The sequence below is a fragment of the Tiliqua scincoides genome, chromosome 3, assembly GCF_035046505.1.
Source record: "Tiliqua scincoides isolate rTilSci1 chromosome 3, rTilSci1.hap2, whole genome shotgun sequence".
NCBI classification, from domain to species: domain Eukaryota; kingdom Metazoa; phylum Chordata; class Lepidosauria; order Squamata; family Scincidae; genus Tiliqua; species Tiliqua scincoides.
Genome location: NC_089823.1, coordinates 29,268,419 through 29,288,752, shown reverse-complemented (window position 1 = coordinate 29,288,752; position 20,334 = coordinate 29,268,419). Strand labels below are relative to the sequence as shown.

The window sequence follows — 20,334 nt, the reverse complement described above, 5'->3', positions numbered from 1 at the left end:
ATGATTGCTTTTTGCTAGACTGGTCACTGTGATATGGCTGCTTTTTATGTTTGATCCATGGAAATCTTTTGAATAGTCTTAAAATGTACCGTATTTTTGGCTCCATAAGACACAATTTTCCCCCCCAAAAAAGTGGGGGAAAAGTGTGTGCGTCTTATGGAGCGAATACTTCGGGCCAGCTCCCGCCAGCAGCACTGAGCGGAGCGCTTTCCCCTTCCCTGGCAGCGGCTGCGAGGAGGCGCTGGGCGAGCAGCAAGTCCTTCTGCTGCAACACACACTGCCTGCTGCTGCTGCTGCTGCTGCTGCTGCTGCTTGGCCAGTCGCGTCTGCGCGCGCCGTGGTGTGCCCTGAGCTGGGAAAGGGCTGGAGGTGCAGTGGCTGCGCTGCCTCCCCCTGTGCTTTTTGTTGCTCGCTGCTGCTGATGTCAAGATCCCGGGGGCTTGAGGCTCGTGCCCCAATCACAGGCGGCCTGTGTGGGAACCGGGAGACGGCGAGCTGCTGCTGCTGCTGGGAGGCATGATGGGGCAGGCGGCTTTTAAAGGGAACGCTGCCCCCTTTTACCTCTCGCCCCCCCTCCCCCGGCCGAGCTTCCGAGGGGCATTTAGCGCGCTCGTCTCTCTCTCCACTGTAAACTTTCCGCCGGATGATCAGTAGCACTGGCAGGGAGACAGGGAGGGAGAGGAGAAGCTGCTGCCGCTGCCTCTGCCTTGTTGCTGCCTTGGCTTCCTGTGCTGCCACCCGAGCTCCAACTCACGACACTGGGCGTGCATTTTCAAGTACACCCTGCTCTCTGGCCAGCGAGAAGCAGGACACTTTCTGCTTCTTTGCAGTGGTCACATAGTCCAAGGGTGGAAACTGTTCCAAGGGGCATCTGGCTTCTCCTGAGAGAAGGAGAACACTTGATTTCATTTGATTCCCCCCCCAATCTGAAATATATTTTTTTCCTGTTTTCCTCCTATAAAAACTAGGTGCGTCTTGTGGTCAGGTGCGTCTTATGAAGCAAAAAATACGGTAATTTCTATGTTGTTGGACCTTGTTTTATATTGGCTTACAATTATTTAAAAAGATAACCATTTGAGAACTTGGGGAATAGAAATTAAATGAATTAAAAACTAAATGTTTGTTCTTTAGCAGCCAGTATGTGTTGTATAGAACATAGGGCTAATATTGACCCCTGCCAAGGTGCTTTTGATGTATGTTAAATGTATATGATGGGGGGATCAGACAAGACTGATGTGATAATAAAGATCCAATAGGGGAAAGGTCAGGATGGGACACAGTGACAGACACAGCGGCAGATGGTTCAGAAAAGGCAGAGCTAAAGAAGATAATGGATTTTGAGAAGGAGGTACAAATGGCTTGACAGATATTGGCAAAGCATGGGGGGATCAGCATAGTAAAGCATGAAGATTTGGTGGAAGGAGGACCCAAAGGGGAATTATAGTATTCATTCTTTTTCTCCCCTCCCCCCATGGAGCTGCCTGTAAAAGTATTAGGGAACTGTAATTACAGCAGCTGGGTTAGTGGGGGGAGGGGTTTCCCCGAAGCTTATCATCTCCATGTTGTTTAGGTTTCACTGACTTCCCATTTGTTTCAAGGTTCTGGTTGTTGCCTTTTTACCCAGGCTGTTTAGGACTTCAAAGGATCACATTCAGGACCCCCTGCCTGCTCCTCCTATATAAATTCTGATGAGTGCTTAAAATGTGTGGGGGCAGCTGTTGTGCTGATGCCAGCTGAGGTTTGGCTGGAGTTTGTGAAACTGGACGTTTTCTCTTGCTTGGACTTTAGAACTCATTCCCCCAGGAAGTTCATATCGCTCTTCCACTCCTGCCCTATCAGTGCAGGAGTAATATTGTTAATATTGGGCTTATTCCATGAGCCATTTTTCTTTTGGGGGAGAGAGACAGACTACTGTGAGTTTCAAATGTTCTATTGCCTGTGTTAAGTTTCTATTACATACCCCCTTTAAGCACCATGAAAAAATAAAATAGTAAGCCAGTGGTAGCAACCAATTTAATGAAGGATATGACACTTGAAAACATTGCCCTGTTGTCAACATGGAATCAGCAATACAACTTTGCATCAGCAGTATATGTGACCTTACATTAAATCAAAGTACATTGTTGAATTGCAGTCCAAAATCTTGGCAGGCCTTGCTAAAACGATCCATGAGCTGCAATCAGCCTGAAGAAAACACAGGTCATGGTTCAGGATGTGGACTTACCTCCCTGCATTACAATCTCTGTGCATGAACTGGAGGTTGTCCATGACTTTGTGTACCTTGGCTCAACGATCTCCGACACTCTTTCTCTCGATACCGAGCTAAACAAACGCATCGGTAAAGCAGCTACCACGTTTTCCAGACTCACAAAGAGAGTCTGGTCCAACAAGAAGCTGACGGAACATACCAAGATCCAGGTCTACAGAGCTTGCGTCCTGAGTACACTTCTGTACTGCAGCGAGTCATGGACTCTTCACTCACAACAGGAGAGGAAACTGAATGCTTTCCACATGCACTGCCTCCGACGTATTCTCGGCATCACCTGGCAGGACAAAGTTTCGAACAACACAGTCCTGGAACGTGCTGGAATCCCTAGCATGTATGCACTACTGAAACAGAGACGCCTGCGTTGGCTCGGTCATGTCGTGAGAATGGATGATGGCCGGATCCCAAAGGATCTCCTCTATGGAGAACTCGTGCAAGGAAAGTGCCCTACAGGTAGACCACAGCTGCGATACAAGGACATCTGCAAGAGGGATCTGAAGGCCTTAGGAGTGGACCTCAACAAGTGGGAAACCCTGGCCTCTGAGCGGTCCGCTTGGAGGCAGGATGTGCAACATGGCCTTTCCCAGTTTGAAGAGACACTTGGCCAACAGTCTGAGGCTAAGAGGCAAAGAAGGAAGGCCCATAGCCAGGGAGACAGACCAGGGACAGACTGCACTTGCTCCCAGTGTGGAAGGGATTGTCACTCCCGAATCGGCCTTTTCAGCCACACTAGACGCTGTCCCAGAACCACCTTTCAGAGCGCGATACCATAGTCTTTCGAGACTGAAGGTTGCCAACTGTTGAATTGCAAAAGTCAAGCAGGTTAAGTATTTTGCAGCAGCCTCCGGAGCATTGACAGCAATGCTTGGCAATGAAATGCCTCTAGATTTATTCCTTTAAAAAAAAAAAGGCTTGTGAAGGTTCTCTTCCCCCTCCAGCCACTCCTTTTTATATCTCTAAGATGTTAAAATGCATGGAAATTGTGGGTCATGATTCTGAAAGGTTCACGGAACAGATGTATTAGATATGTTTAATTTGAAATTACTATCTGTGTGGAAGAGGTTTCATTTGGTAAGAGTAGGTATTGTTCAGTTCGCATACCATTTCGCTTGCATGCATTTTGTTAGCTTGCAGCTCCACCTTGTGCTCAAATAGACAAATACAACATGACAAAATCAGCTTAGCTGATGGGAGCATAGCCATGTAGCCCTTTCTAAAGGAGTACCTTCCAAAGGCACAGCTCTGGTGGTCTGTGACTGCAAAACCAGCAAAAAGTCCTGTGGCACCTTGAAGGCAAACAAATTTCAGTTTCACATATCCTAGGACTCTCTTTGTTCTGACAAAAGAGAAATCACTAAGATTGCTGTGGTATTGGGTGACAACACTCCCGTTGACAAAGCCACTCTTTATAGCCTTCATAGTTCTCATGAAGGCTTTTGACTTGGTCAGCAGGGATGGCCTCTTCAAGATTCCCCCCCCCCCAAGATCGGATGTCCACCCAGGCTCCTCAGCATCATCAGGTCTTTCCACGAGGACATGAAGGGCACTGTAGTCTTTGATGGCTCCACATCAGACCCCTTTGACATCCAAAGCGGAGTGAAGCAGGGCTGTGTTCTTGCGCCAACCTTGTTTAGGAATTTCTTCACTGTCCTGCTGAAGCAGGCCTTTGGAACTGCAACAGAAGGCATCTATCTCCGGACCAGATCTGACGGAAAGCTCTTCGACCTCTCCAGAGCAAAGTCCAAAGTCCAGCTGAAATGTCTGCATGACTTCCTCTTTGCTGACGATGCAGCTGTCACCACCCACTCTGCCAAAGATCTTCAGCAGCTCATGGATCATTTTAGCAAGGCCTGCCAAGACTTTGGACTGACAATCAGCCTGAAGAAAACACAGGTCATGGTTCAGGATGTGGACTCACCTTCCTGCATTACAATCTCTGCACATGAACTGGAGGTTGTCCATGACTTTGTGTACCTTGGCTCAACGATCTCCAACACTCTTTCTCTTGATACTGAGCTAAACAAACAAACAAAGCAGCTACCACATTTTCCAGACTCACAAAGAGAGTCTGGTCCAACAAGAAGCTGATGGAACATACCAAGATCCAGGTCTACAGAGCTTGCGTCTTGAGTACACTTCTGTACTGCAGAGAGTCATGGACTCTTCGCTCACAACAGGAGAGGAAACTGAATGCTTTCCACATGCGTTGCCTCCGACGCATCCTTGGCATCACCTGGCAGGACAAAGTTCCAAACAACACAGTCCTGGAACGAGCTGGAAATCCCCAGTGTGTATGCACTGCTGAAACAGAGACACCTGTGTTGGCTTGGTCATGTCGTGAGAATGGGCGATGGTTGGATCCCAAAGGATCTCCTCTATGGAGAACTAGTGCAGGGAAAGCGCCCTACAGGTAGACCACAGCTGCGATACAAGGACATCTGCAAGAGGGATCTGAAGGCCTTAGGAATGGACCTTGACAGATGGGAAACCTTGGCTTCTGTGCATCCTGCTTGGAGGCAGGCTGTGCAGCATGGCCTCTCCCAGTTTGAAGAGACACTTGTCCAACAGACTGAGGCAAAGAGGCAAAGAAGGAAGGCCCACCAGGGACAGACTACACTTGCTCCCAGTGTGGAAGGGATTGTCACTCCTGAATTGTCCTTTTCAGCCACACTAGACGCTGTTCCAGAACCACTTTTCAGAGCGTGATACCATAGTCTTTTGAGACTGAAGGATGTCAATGATGATGATGGATGACAGCAGATTTGCACCAAACAAGATATCAGCTGTTCTTAGTGACACATTTGACTTCTTCAGTCATAAAATCAATTCTTATACTTACAACACTTTATTAGGGAAAGTAAGCCTTCGCCCTTGAGCACTGTTAATAAAGCAAAGGTATATAAAATTATAGAATTTTCGTAGAATACTGGGACAGTCAGTGGGCTCACACCAGAGAGACAATGGACTATCTAATCTCTATTGCTGATGTGTGTGTTTCTGAGGTAGAAAACCACATCCAAAGCAAAATCAGTGGTGAACTGTGTTCTGGCAATAATGCTACCTTTGCTTGAAAAATTAGCTCCAGTTCACTTCATTGATGCTTCCTCCTAAATATCAGGGTGCATTGCCACCCTTCCTTGAAGCTTGCTAAGAAGACTAAGTCAACATTGGTAGCGCATATTAAGGGCTGTAGTGATGGGATAGACTGACTGCTCATTTTGGAACAGGCCATGTGACCCAGTCCTCAGAAGTGCATGCTGTCAATTTTGTATGTCACTAACAGCGCAATCCTATCTTGCACTGGAACAGGCAGACCAGGAGGCCTATGCTGTATCCAGCGTAGGATAGGGGCCCAAAGTGGTTCAGCTGGTGGTAAGGGGAAACTCTTCCCCTCATCTCCTGGTATGGGCCACCACAGCCCTAATGGGTCTCCTCAGACTTGTGCCACCTGCATCCCAGTCCCACCTCCCACTCCCCGCCCACCTGCCCCTTAAGTAATTGCCCATAACTTTTGATAGAATACAGATATTCCAATGCCGTTTTTTCATTGCATTCTACATAAAATTACCTTTCCAATGATATATAACATGATTGTATTATTCATACATACCAAGATTTTCACAATTTTGGTCGCTAGTGTCAAGCTCAGCTTGTTGTCCCTCTAAAGCTTGATGCTCAGTGCAGCTGCTACCCCCTGAACCCCCTTAGCCACTAGTCTGGGAGCTGTTCTGGGGCATGGAGAGGCTGCACATGGCATCCCTGCACCTCAGAGGGCCTCAGAAAGGCATTTCCAGTTCTAGTGAAGGCTTCAGTTTCCGAAGCCTACAAAGTTGTGGGGAGGCTGCGCTCGGCCTCTCCATGCCTCAGAACACCTTCAGGACTTGACCAGAAGGTCACCTCCAGGACATGACTTTCCATGCTGCCATATCCTAATCCTCCTCCCAGGTCAAGAAATCCAACACGGGTCTCCTTGATTCTGCTCCTGCTCAATAGCAGGCACAGATCCGCCTGGCCGCTACATGGGGTAAGGCAATGTTTGTTCCCTTCCCCCAAGGAGACCTGGTGCTGCTTCCCTGCCCCACTGGATGCAGTGGTTGCCGTTTCGGCACCACTCTAGCCCTGGGTGCTAGGGAAGCATAGGCTTGGGCTGTTAGCGTGCTAAGCTCGACTGTTATGCCTAGAAGCCCTGTGCAGGACGCCTGCAAACATATAGACTGGACTTTCTTGCTTAATAGCTGAAGTCTGGGAATGGTGAATTTTCACCTCATGCTGATTTGTAATTCAAATCTGAACAAATCAGACAAATATGAGGTCACCGTGGCTCAGAGGCCTCTAGCCTAGGTGTATTCTCAGTGATTTCATGGTGGCTCATTGGGACCCCCAAGGCTCCTACATTCCCTTCTAGACTGACCACGTACTGCCACCTCTGCTCTCTCCTTTAAGTGGTTATGCCAGATCCAGACCCCGTTCCCAGGTGGTGCGAAGTGGCCGTTGGTCGCTCTGTGCTGCTTGGATCTGCACCACCTCATCAGGTGGCGCAGATCCAAGTGGACCCATTGGGGCCAGTGCAGCGTGACACGGGGTAATGAGAAAGTTTTCCCCTTGCCTCGGGTTGCACCGCTTCTGGCCCCAGACGTGCACTGGATGTGGCCTCCAGCGCAAGTTAGGATTGGGCTGTTAGTTCATTAAGCTTTCAGTAGACATAAAAATAACTAGGAAAATCACACATATGTGCACAAATAAAGGACTTGAATTGTTTACTTAGTTTTCTAGAACAAAAAAACTGACATTGGCTGAGTGTGCAGGAGGAATACGGGCAAAGGAGAAATCCGTGATAAATTGTGTAGTGTAACCAGCAATGGATGTTCTTTCATTTGCCCCTTCTACTGGATGACTGGCAAAGGGCCAATGCAGCTTCAGTTTGGATGGCCTGTGAATTGCAGGGAATAGAGCAATGAGTGGATGCATCTGACAACCCCACCCTCCCCCCAAGTATGTCATTGTCTTCTTTCATTTTCCTGAAGTGGAAAAGGCCTGAATGGATTATTCTTGTACAATCCCAAGTGGTCCTTTTGGAATTTGAAGAAGGTGCCTTGGAGGTCAAGGGTCGATACTTTAAGCTGTTTTTATTGCCCTTATCGTTCCATGAAATGCTACGTTATCACCACATGTGGTGTTGCTTTTGTACTCGTTCCAGCTGTGGATGGTGTGCAGTGACTTGTTGAAACCTTGACATCTGGGTTCCCTTTCCTGAACCGTTTTGGTTAGTTTGGCATTGTTGCATGCCAGTCCTTTCCCTGGGTAGGAGCACAATGGAGCTGTTGCACTCTGGGCAGCATGTTAGGCTCTTCAGTGGCAAAGTTTGGAAGGGTATTTAACCAACCTAATAGTCCTCTTAGAAATAAAAAGTGAAAGGGCAGCTCTTGGCCTTTTAGTAGTCCTCATGTTCCTTAATTAAAATTTCCTTCTAGGGGAGAAAATTTAATCACCTTTCAAAATTCATTCCCTCTTTTCCTTCTCCTCCATTATATTGAATCATGTGGTGTACTTTATCTGAAAGGCTGCAGCCTCAGTCATAATGCACCAAGGGCTATTATACATTTTTACAAAGTCTTTTAAAAAGTAACTTTGAAATACAGAGGTTACAGAGCCTATTCAGAAGTTCCAGAATGAAGAGCAAAATCTAAAGTCAACAGGGGGAAAGATGCAATTATACAGCTATCATGTTAAGAACGCAAACTTCACCTCGCCGCCCAATGGCGATGAGACTCTGGTGACATCACTGACTGCTGGAAAGCAGTCAGCGCCTCTTGCAAAAGGTGCTCTGATAGCGCACAAGTTAGTGTGCTGCCGGGAGCGCTGGTGAGAAGGCCTGTGGCTTCCTGCTGTTGCCAATATCCCCGCTTGCTTGAGCAGGTAAGAAGATGGAAGAGGTGGGAAGGGGTGGTGGGAGGGTGGATCAAAGAGGTGGGGAGGGGGCATAACAGGGATGGCCATGGGAGGGGCAGGATCTGTCTTCTTCCTTCCAGCAGCAGCCTCCCCGCCGCCTTTTTCTCTTTGGACTTGCACTGGCAAATTTGCTGGTGCAGGTCTGAGGAGACCCATTGCAGTTTGGGAGGCTTATGCAGGGGTAAGGGGATTTAAATCCTCCTTCCCCACTGATGCCTCCTGCCCCGCCTGCCCCGCCATGGAATGCATCATTCACCAGTTTGGCATTGCTGAGATGGGGGGGGGGGGAGAATAAGATTGGGCTGTGTGCTTTTGTTCCTGTATAAAACATCTGTTTTAAATGGAATATCTAAGAATACTATTTCAGATACACTGCAAAATGTATTTCTTTTTTCTGGGCTGGGTTTGGACTTCTTCCTGATGTATATACTTGCTTCTAATTATACAATTTTTAAAAAGACAGCACTTCTGAGTGGCTCCTAGGGTGTTTGAGCATAACCTATTTTTTTTTAATCATGCAAGTTATATTAGCTGCTGCTAAACTAAAGGGGCTTATTTTCAAATGTTAATGTTTGCTATTTCTCCACAGTTCTGTGCATAGATGGAATAGAAGTTGTTTTATTCATGGCTAGGAGATAAACTGATGTTTCAAATGCATTAAGCCTCATCATGTTGAAATTGTGGCCACCAAATGGCAGTCTTGTACTGCACTTCAAAGCAAAGGAAAGACTGAGTGTGCAAGAGGAAAACTATTCGGAACTCAAGGGAATATTAATATCACCTATCCAGAAGCTTAAGTATAGGGCAGCCTATGATGCTGTGCTCTGTTACATCTAATCTAGTTTTAAAACAGATTTTGTTGAAATATCATTGGAAAGCAGTGTGGTATTTTGTTCGCTCTTCCCTTTTATTGTTTAGTTGTGTGAAATCTCAGTCACACACAACCATATGCTGATGAATTGCCAGGCTGTTGGGAGTATTGAATTGCAATAAAATGAACATACTTTATAGCCTTGAGCTTGGTTTCAGTTTCCCCATAACGCTGAGGAACTTTGTGATGGACGTGACCAAATAGCTCTCAGTCGAGAGGAAGCATTTAGTGGTTTAATTGTAAGGTTTTTATGATGAGGATTTGTCTTTCCTTTAATGATGATAAAAAGTTTCTAAGCAGCATTTGTGGGATTTAAAAGGAAATATCTGTGGGCACAATCCGCAAAGCCCTGCTGTTGCAACAGCCTTCATTTATTTCATTGTGGTTTGCACAGGAGTCTGTGTGGGGGCTATGCTGAAATGAATGGAGGTTGGGCAGCTGTAGAGTCGAATGTTGGAATTAGTTGAATATGTATCATAGGGGGTGGCCGAAGTGGAGAGAGATCACTCTGCTTTAGGAATATACCAGTGTACATTAAAAACCTTCCATTAGCTGTATGGCAACCTTGTATACATAATACTAAAAGTGTAATGGAGGCTCATTATGACAGAGAGAGCATTTAAATTCCCTTTTGTAAAACCCACATGGGGGATGTTGGCATGGGGACTTTCCTTACGAAGTATTGTCTATACTACTCCCATTGCCCAGTATTGTCTATACCAGTGGTTCTCAATCTTTTAGCACTGGGACCCACTTTTTAGAATGAGAATCTGTCAGGACCCACTGGAAGTGATGTCATGACTGGAAGTGACATCATCAAGCAGGAAAATTTTTAACAGTCCTAGGCTGGAATTTTACCCGCATGTACCCAGGAATAAGCCCCATTGACTATCATTGTTAAAAGCATATACAGAGTAGCCTATTAAAAGTACCTGTAAAAAGTAACCACTTTTTCGAATCAGTCTGTTGGGACTCGCTGGAAGTGATGTCATGGCCAGAAGTGACATCAAGCAGGAAAATTTTTAACACCTCCCAGATGATAAAATCAAATTTAAGTAAATCAAAAATTTACATTAATATACATTTAAAAAGTTATTGAACATAAAGAAGAACCCTCCCAAGCAGTCACTGATTGGTTTTGTTTTTTTTAAAATCCCTATACATCCCATAGGCTGCAATCCTACCCATACTAACCTGGGATAAGCACCCCCCCCCCCGAATTGACCAACATTGTTAAATGTATATGTAGTAGCCCGTTAAAGATACAGATCTGTAACATTTCCCCAAATGCAGTCATGTGCCAGGGTAGCATAAGGTCTAATATTTTATATATAAAATGTTGAAATGAATGGGGACCCACCTGAAATTGGCTTGCGACCCACCTAGTGGGTTCTGATCCACTATAGGAAACACTGCCCTATTGAACACAGTGAGACTTGCTTCTGAGTATACACTGCAATTCTTTGCAGGTTAATTACCTTAAAAATGTATGCAGTCTATAAGAATGTGCAAGCTAAGAAACCAGAGATGTTCCATCATGTGCTCCCAGTGTCTGTTGCTGATGTTTCTTTTCTATACTGTGAGCCTCTTTGGGACAGGGAACCGTTTTCTCATTTTTCCCCCTACGTTAAACTGCGCTGAGAAGTTTTTATTGTTGAAAAGCAGTCCATAAATATTCTTAGTAATAAAATTTGTAGCACAATAAATTCAACTTTTTAACATCTTGGCAGGATGACACATCAGGTGAGTGTGTAGTTTTAGGATGCAAAATGTGAAACACAATGGGAATGTTCTCATTCTAAATAGAGAGAAAAGCTATTTCCAAAACTGATTGGCTCTCACTGTGAACGGTTCATAGAGCTGACAAATTTATTATCTTTCCCCAAACAGAAGTGATGGTTGGCCATATTGGGTAATGAATGAAATAAATTCACAGAGCACAAACATAGTGAGACAAATATTTTATCTTCAACCACCTTTCAGATAGGGGTGGTCAGGAGCTAGTAGGATAAGGAGAACATGGAAATTGAAGCTCAGATCCAATCCACACCTCCTAGGAGTAAACCTTATTGAACACAATGGAATTTACTTCTGAGTAGACATGCATAGGCTTGTGCTGCCAATGGGGTGTTCTTTTGAAACCTCTGAAGCTATTCTTCTGTCTATGGTTTATCACACCATTTGTTTGACCTAGTTATGAAACCCTTATGTACAGCTTTGTATAGTGCCCTCCTCCTGTGCTGGCCAGGAATCTTGGCTTGTCCTGAGATGCCTTGTGCATGATGGGTGACTGGCGTGCTATTTCAGAGTTATTGGGCCAAAAGGTGACGCACATCTGTGATTGAAATGCAATGGCTGTACAGCATCTGTCAGCTTCAGATGAACAGAACCTCCTGTTCATTTACAGAAGGCTCTCTTGTAAAGACAATATCAATCATTTCATTTCCTTTTTTTAAAAAAAAATGGAAAACCTCTGCTTTGCTGACGAGTCTTTCGCAGCTTGATGATGCACATGTCACCATGGAGATTTCTTTCCATCAGGGAAAAAAAAAATGAATTCTCTGCAGTTTGGCTCTTTAATGTGTAAATGGCAGATATCTTCTAATGCCTTTGACTAAATCCCTTCCTCAGAAGGTAGCTTGGACCGGAAACGAAAAGAGGAAGTACATATTTGTCAAAGGCATACTTACAGGTTTTTTTTAACCTTGTCTTAGCAGTGTGCATCATGATAGCTTGGCAAAGTAGGTGTGAATAAAATACTTGAGTCAAAGATAATAGACAAGGGATGTATGATTTCCTTGAATCTGAGGGGATTATTCAAACATCCGGCCTCTGGAATTTTAAGTGTTAATATCTGGTTTCTATTTTTAAGGAAGTATGGCTCATCCTCATTCTGCTGCTGTCCACGTTATATATACTATTTTAAAAATATGTTAACTATTTCATTTTAAGACTTGCTATGGAGGAAGAGAATGGGTGGAGGGCAAAATGGGTGCAGCCCCTTACAATCAGCAATAACCGTTTCTCACTCTCCACGTCACACTTCTTACTGGTCTGACAGGGGTTACTGGGAAATTGGTAGTCTTCCTGCTTGCAGCAGCCAAGGCTAGGATGTCTGGACAAGTAAAAGCTGTCTTGGGAAAGCCTCTCTCGTAGATTAATAAGGAGCCTCTACATCTAAGGGGTCCTCTTGAAGCCAAAGAGTTGCAGAATGTAAGAGAGCTCATAGGTGTAAGAACCTACTTAGTCCCAAGTGAACCTGAATTAGCATATAAGTAGGGAACAAAGAAATGAGGGGGGGGGTGCAAAGGCTCAAATCAAGACTTGTATTTAAAAAAAATCAACAGGTGTGACAAAAATATTGGCAGAGAGATTAAAATGCAAGTGGCAAATAAAAAAGATCCCCCAACTTGATTAACTGAATTCTTTCTTATTACTCATGCTTTCCCAGGATTCTGTTTCCTATACACACATGGGCATAACCTTTACACAAAGCAGCTGCTGCTTTCAGTGACAGCCTGGAGCCAGGGGCACCCTCATTCATGCACCCACTGCTTCTCCTCCTTTTCTTACTCCCTGGACAGGAAAAAGGAACAGAGCCAAAGAGGAAGTGTGAAGGAGAGGCTGTTACATCACCTGGTAAAAGGGAGGCAGCATTGACCACGCCACCTCAGGCACCAGGAAACCTTGGCTTGAACTATATCATAGGTTCATTCCTTTGGATGACTTATGACCACCTGGACATCTCTACTTGCTTCTTGACTGGGTCAGGTGGACTTCACCGCCCAACCAGCTCTTGCATGCCGGTCCCAGTAGGACTCTCCAGGATCTATTATTTTGGGGGGGAGGGGACCAGAAGTGTTCAGAGAAACAACCCTCAAAATAACCTGGCAGCTTTGACATGCAAACCTTCAGCAATGGAGCTGAATTCAAAGTTTCAGGGAAATGTTTAATGGCAGTGGTGGCAGGATGTCTCAGGAAAGTTTTGGATCACAGATGCTTGGGGAGGGGGTAGGCAGGAAAATCATGAATGTTCATCATATTACTCAACAACAAGAACAACATATAATTCCAATGCTGAAAGCATTGTCAATATGCCTGCCTTTCCTGACTCACAGTTATGAATCAAGCAGCTAGAGCAGGGGTGTCCAAAGTTTCTGGGAGGAGGGTCACATCATCTCTCTGACACTGTGTTGAGGGCCGGGGGGGGGGGGAATTAATTTACATTTAAAATTTGAATGAATTTACATAAGTTTACATAAATGAATATATTAAAGATGAACTTATATGAATGAATGAAGGTCTTGCAATAGCTCAAGGCCTATAAAAGTTCTTGCACAAAGCAAGGCTGGCCTTTCCTTTGCTGCCACTACTGCATCACAGAGGTGAAACAGCAAGCAGTGGAAGAAGCCCTTATCCCACAGCTCACACGAGAGGTCAAACAGTCACCCTCACTCTGAGAGCAGTTGCGTCGGGCCAGTGTGGGCTCCAACAAATCTCCAGAGGCTCATTGGAGACTGGGGACTCCCTGAGGGCCATATTGAGAGGCCTTGAGGGCTGCATGTGGCCCCAGGGCTGGGGTTTGGGTACCCCTGAGCTAGAGGAACAATTTGGATATATGAAAGACTGTTGGCACCTTGGCCTTTTGCAGGGTGATTTCCACAATAACATATTGCTCTTAGGGCACAATCCTAAACAACTTTCCAGCACTGGCATAGCTGTGCCAGTGGGGCGTGTGCTGCATCCTCCAGTTGGGAGGGAGTCATGGAGGCCTCCTCAAGGTAGGGAAATGTTTGTTCCCTTACCTCAGAGCTGCATTGTCCTTATGTCAGTGCTGAAAAGTTGGTTAGGATTGCGGCCTTAGCTGAACTGGACAAATAGCTAGCAAATATATTGCATGGCTAATCCAAAGTGAACAACATTTTCTGTCCCAAAACTTCTATGTGGTGGGGAAAGGCTTTAGGTTGTAGTGGTGTGGTGTTTCTTTGAATTTAAGGAGACTTGCCTAGCTTCAGCGTGAAGTGGTTTCAGACACCAGGGTAAAATATGGTTGTATCAAGCAAACTTGAATGTTAAATTTTATCTTTTTAATCTACACTTTAGATATCACTTTTTAATCTAAATTTTATCTACAACAGTGGTTCTCACACATTTAGCACTGGGACCTACTTTTTAGAATGAGAATCTCTCAGGCCCCATCTGGGAATGATGTCATGACTGGAAATGACATCATCAAGCAGAAAAATTTTTCACAATCCTAGGCTGCAATCCTACCCACCCTTACCCAGGAGTAAGTCCCATTTACTATCATTGTTAAAAGCATATGCATAGTAGTCTGTGAAAAGTACAGAAGTGTAATTTCCCCAAATGCAATCACATACCATGGTAGCATATAATAATCTAATATATTAAAAATAAAATATTGAAATGAATAGGGACTCATCTGAAATTGGTTCAAGACCGACAATTTGAGAAACACTGATCTATAACACTGAGATCTTTACTGTGTGTTTGTGGCTTGGACAGAGTTAATTGCTTTATCTTACTGCTGACTCTTCTTGTAGCATATTGTGATTATTTTATTGTTGTGAAGTCACCCAGAGTTCTTGTTTTGAAGAAGCATGAGTTATCCATTTCTTATAATAAGACTTAATCCATTCACACAGATGTTGGTAATGTAAAACATTAAAACACTTGTCTGCAGCAGGGCTTCTTCTAGAATTAAAAAAAGATTATAGGTGGGTGACCAGGTGGATGGTGTTGGGCAGTACTGAAGGGGGCAGTACACAGTTAAAGCCTGTGTACAACACCGTGGGAGGTCTAGGTCAGGGGAATTTTTAGTTTGGCCTTCCTGTGATATAACCTAATCTGGCAACTACAGTCTGTTGTAAGAGAGATGCAGGCATGATTCAGCGTAATCAATAACCAGAATGGAATACTGAGCATTGTGGGTGGTCTGATTCTTCAGCTCCTTTTCTCTTCCAGTTCTAATAGTGGACCTGAATCTCCAAAGATGACATGGCTGGATTACTTAGCTAGGAACTGGCATTGCCACAACCAAGAGTTCTCTTTTGTGTGTGTGTGGGTGGGTGTGTTGTGAATCTTGACTATTGACTTGAGCTTCAGACAGATGTTGATAACTTAAGTAGTCCACTAGTCTGCAATAGGTTCTCTCCTAAGGCCACGTTGGAGGGAGAGTCTTGGAGCAGAAGTCCCCCTACTACAGTTTGCAGGCCACATCTGGACCACAGATACATTTTAACTACACTACTGAGCCTAGTGGTGTCATAATTACTTGTGTCCCCACCCACTTCTTTATCTCCTCCTTCCCTTCCTTCCTCCTCCATTCCTGCCTTCCACCGTGCATCTTCCTGGACCTGATCCACCCATCACTGGCCCTGTTGCCTCCCCATTGTGGTTTTCCAAGCTTATTCTCTTGCGGTGCCCCTCCACGTATAAACACCACAACTGCTAAAACTAATCATTGGATTTCTGTCTTAGAGTCACAATCTACATGTGGCTCCTGTTACTGATACAAGTTTCTGAGGCAAGACCAGTGATTCACTTTCCCCTTTTCAATGGTATTGTTGCCATTTGGGAGCCTGCTCTCCACTCTGTGGTGCATGCAAAAATATATTTGACTTATTTTACCCTGAGGCTAGGCCTTTTAAATCATGATTATTCTAGATTAAGCTATCTCTTTATCATCTTAATGCTATAACACTAGATTCTGTTCCTTTCTGAACCTAGCCATAGGGAACACGTGCCTCTGAGTATCATTCATAAATGGCACATTTCAGGTGGAAGTTAGCTTTTATATACTATTCTTTCTTTTGCACACAGCATTTTAAATTAGATTTCAGTGGACGGATGTGAAAAGAAATTACTTCTCATTATTCTGCTCATACTGAAAGTTGAATCAGCTATTTGCATAGAGATTCTTTTCCTCTTGCTTTTCATTCTGGGCTTGTTTGCAGCCATTTAATTCAGCTCTAATCCTTTATACGCTCCGACCTTATAGGTCTGTACACAGTCAAAGAAGAATATTGAAGTTGAAGTGACTTAAATGAGGCAAAAATGCTCTTGAATAACCAATGATTCCTTCATTTTTATTATTTTCTCTGACTAAATGTCTGGGGACTGATTTGGTCAATACATCTGCCATCCCTGTCTGAGTCACTGAAGCAGTGGCTTGCAGTAGCACTTGGGGAAAGGAAGCAGAGAAAAGGGGAGAGAGGTTGGAAAGTAAGAGAGTCTTTTGATATCTGTCCGTGGTGCTAATTGGCACAGCAGTCCTTGGTGAGCAGATGGAGTGGGCATGCTTGATGCAGCACTAGTGCATAACTGAGCAATACATGAGCATGGATGACAGTGAACAAGATGCAACAGCTAACAAGACCCAGCTTTTTATATCTTAAATTCGCAGAGACTATTGTGGAGTGGACTCATCAAGGGCCATCTGTCTATGCCTTCATGATCCTTGATAGTCCATCCCTGGCTTGAAATGGTTGCCCCTGTTGTTATGCCCCCAGCGGGGTGCAAAACAAATGATTGGCTTGCTCTGGAGATCCAGGCCTCAATTAGCATGCAACCCTTGATTAATTTTGGCTGTGGGATTGAAGTTAGGGTTGGGAGTCTTCTATTGTCACTAACAACTTTGCTTTGCTAACAACTTTGAGTCAAAGAGCTTACAGGATGTGGCTTTTGTTCACAGGTTCAAATTTGCAGTGCAGGTGAGGTGTGGGCAGTCAATGTCATTTTCCCCGAAGAAATGAAAGTGAGATAAGGTTCCTCTCAACCCAGCCAGCTAGAGTGGGGATGGGATTGCTTTGACAAATCAAAGTTTTCCCTTCTTTGCACTTCAACTTCCAATTCAACTGCCATGAGACTATCCTAGTTCATGTTCTCCTGGCATGCACTCGGTGCTGACACACATGCAAACATGTGTGTCATGCATCCATATATATATATATATATATATATATATATATATATATATATATATATATATATATATATATATAATAAATGGGACGGGCAGCAGCCTTGCATCACTCCTGTGAAGAAACCCATACTATGGAAAGCACTTAACACCAACACTGTTCTATGAGTCAGCTTTAGATGTCCTTTAGTAAAGTCCTCATGACTTTACTTTTGTCATGGGAAGGACTTTTGGGTGCATGCTGGCAAACAATAGCAAAGGAAGCAAGCAAGCTTGAGAGACATCGATTTAAATGGGAACAGAGCTAGGCCAAATCGGCAGTACACCAATTCTCCACTTAGAAATACAGCTGCCAAAATCAGATATCCAGAAATGCATCTGCAAGAAATATGTTGTGCTAGGTATAAAGATTCCGGATGTGTTCAGGTTAAAACTCTTTTTCAAGGCTAATAAAATGCTAAAATAATCAATCTAAGAGGTTTTGTTCACAAGATGTCTTAGTGTAGGAAGCCAAAACCATCTGGATATATCAAGAGTATGGTTAGCCTGTCTTGTTCCATGGAAGTTGTTATCGTGGATACATCTACAGTAATAATTCTGTTCAGTGGTTTTTATCTCCAACTCTGTGCACTGGTGTGTGGATGGAGAGGTCCTTCTACATAGCTTACTGGGATGGGGAGGGGGGAGGTGGGTGGAAAGGCTGTGGGGTGAAGTGGATCTGGCTGTGATGGTGTGTGCCAGATCTTATACCTTCCAGCAGCAGCCTCCCCATTCCCTTTCTCTCCTTGGACTTGAGCCAGGAGATTCATTGCAGGGAGTCTTCAAGGCGACCCATTGCAGGGAGGAGGCTTACAGAGGGGGAAGTGGATTTAATTCCCTTTCCTCTTCAAAGCCTCCTGCTCCACCCCCAACCCCAACCCCCAGATATAGCGTATTCCTTTTTTGGTGGGACTGCACCAGCAGGAGGGGGAAGAGGATAGGATTGGGCTGTAAGATACATAAAACATGTATTTGTCCACTCTCTTCATTAATGAATTTTCAGTTGATCATCTGATGGTCTCTAGACTGAAATAAATCTTATCACAATTTCGTTATAGATGACTGTCTAAGAATATTGAAGGAAGCACAAGATCATGCAATTCAATATACAAGAGTTACGGTAGACCATTAGGAAGGAAATATGATCTATATTTTGTTTTGTAAATTCCCTCCTGGAATAATGCACTCTAAATACCAGTAAAAAGTTAGTAAAAGTTGCCCATCAGTCTTAGCTTAACCATTGATTTGTTCCTCTAATAAACAAATGTTCATGTAATTTTTTAAATTAAAAATTGTCATCAATTTAATTGATAAACTGAAATTTACAGATTTTTATGGGCATATTTATAAAGGTTTTTTAAAAGGTGTTGTTTTTGGAATCTTTAGAAAAGAGACGCCTGGAAAAGAAAGAAGTAGTTTACTAGAAAATGAAATAAAATGACTGAGCTATTGTTGTTTACATGCCGAGATGATACGTTTCATCTACCCTATATTCACACTCTTGTTCTCTTTATTTTTTAGTAAGGTAGACATATTTCTAATCGGTTGTGGCAAATTGTCAAAACAGAATCAAAAGCCCAAAGGAGACATTCTTTTGTATTATTCATACAACACCTGTAGAAGAAAAAAAAATTAACCCAGTACTGTAATACCTCTCTTAACTTGGGAAGTTTGTTCCAGAAAGTTGAGTGCTGTGTGAAACAGCTCTATAGAAAACATATTTCATCTAAGAGACAGGAAAGGAGAGCTTACTGGTTCAGAATGCACTGCTCCCATTGCGTAGAATCAATGATACAGGGACAAAGAACACTGTAACACTGTAACAAATCAATAAAATAGCATTATGGGAGGCGGGAGGTATTACTGTACTTTAAAAAATACCCTGAACCATTATAAAATAACTATAACTTTATAAAACGATTAAACTGTAGTCACTAAGACTAAGTCACTAAGACTGTAATCTTAGGCACATTTTTCTGGGAGCAACAGAGCAACTCTATCAAGGATAGGGCTGTGAGGTGGAGCAGGTTACCACGGTGGAAGTGACTTCCACCACTGTAAAATGGCTGTTGATGCTGTGCACAGCACTCTGTCAGCAGCCATTTTGCTGCAAAAGGCAGCACCACAGCTTGCCAAATCCCGCCACACACACCCACTAGACCTGGTAAGTCAGTGGTGGAGGCAGGGTGGTGAGTGGGAAAGGGGAGGGAGTTGGCAGACTGGTGTGGGGAGGAGGTAGGAGGGGGTGGATCTGGCAGCAATGGTGCACATCAGATCCTATCCCCTCCATTACAAAGCTCCCTGCCACTTTCCTCTCCTTGGACGGATACCACCAAAACCGTTGGCTTATGTCCAAGGAGACCTATAGGGAGCCCCATGACCTACTGGGAGGTAATATAAATGTTTTGTACATACCGCCTATTTGCCCTAGGGTTGCCCCCTCACCTCTGGATGCAGTGCATGCCTTTTTTGATGCAGCTGCATTAGTGCAACCCTAAGTCTGAGTGAACACTGGGATTTACAGTACTTCTAAGTAAATCTGAATAAGCCCTGTTTTGTTCATGGATTGTTTCTGTTCTTTTAGGACTATCTTTGTGTTTCTTGGCTACTCCTGAATTTTTATTTATTTACAGGTCATGCCTCATTATCCACTAGGGTTCCATTGTGGAACCCTCAGTGGATTAAAAAAAAAATCAGTGGATACCAAATCAGTGAAAAACCTGCTAATTGGGTAAGAGGCACTTTTTCAAGTGGGTGCTCCTCTTTTATTTAGCAGGGGGAGAGTAACTGGCCCATCTCCCCCCAGCAGTGTCTTTTCTAGAGGCTGTCTGCTGGTGTTCTTTTGCATCTTTTTAGATTGTGAACCTTTTTGGGACAGGGAACCATTAGATATTTGATTTTCTCCATAAACCACTTTGTGAATTTTTTTTGTTGATAAGCAGTATATAAATACCACTTCCAGGTATCTTGCTCCTTCATTGTTGCCCCAGAATATATTGATATAGACGCTATACTACATTCAGCCATTAAATGGGGTGAATAGTGGAACCTAATGGAATGAAATTATAATTTTCAGCACCAAGATTGGATTTTGATGCTTTTTTTCTTGCTACAAGGCATTTAAAGGTGGACCTCAGTATCAGTGATGAGTCAAATCAGTGAATACCAAATCTGTGGATAACAAGGCATGACCTGCATTGCCAACAATATCATGTTTTATGATTTTGTTATACAAGAACTGAAGTACTAAGAAATGCTAAAAAGATA

At 43.9% G+C, this 20,334-nt stretch overlaps 1 protein-coding gene across 9 annotated transcripts in view; it reads left to right on the top strand.

The window, feature by feature from the left end:
- DCLK1 (doublecortin like kinase 1) overlaps window positions 1-20,334 on the top strand; it is a 283,656-nt gene that overhangs the window by 109,589 nt on the left and 153,733 nt on the right. The window lies entirely within an intron of this gene.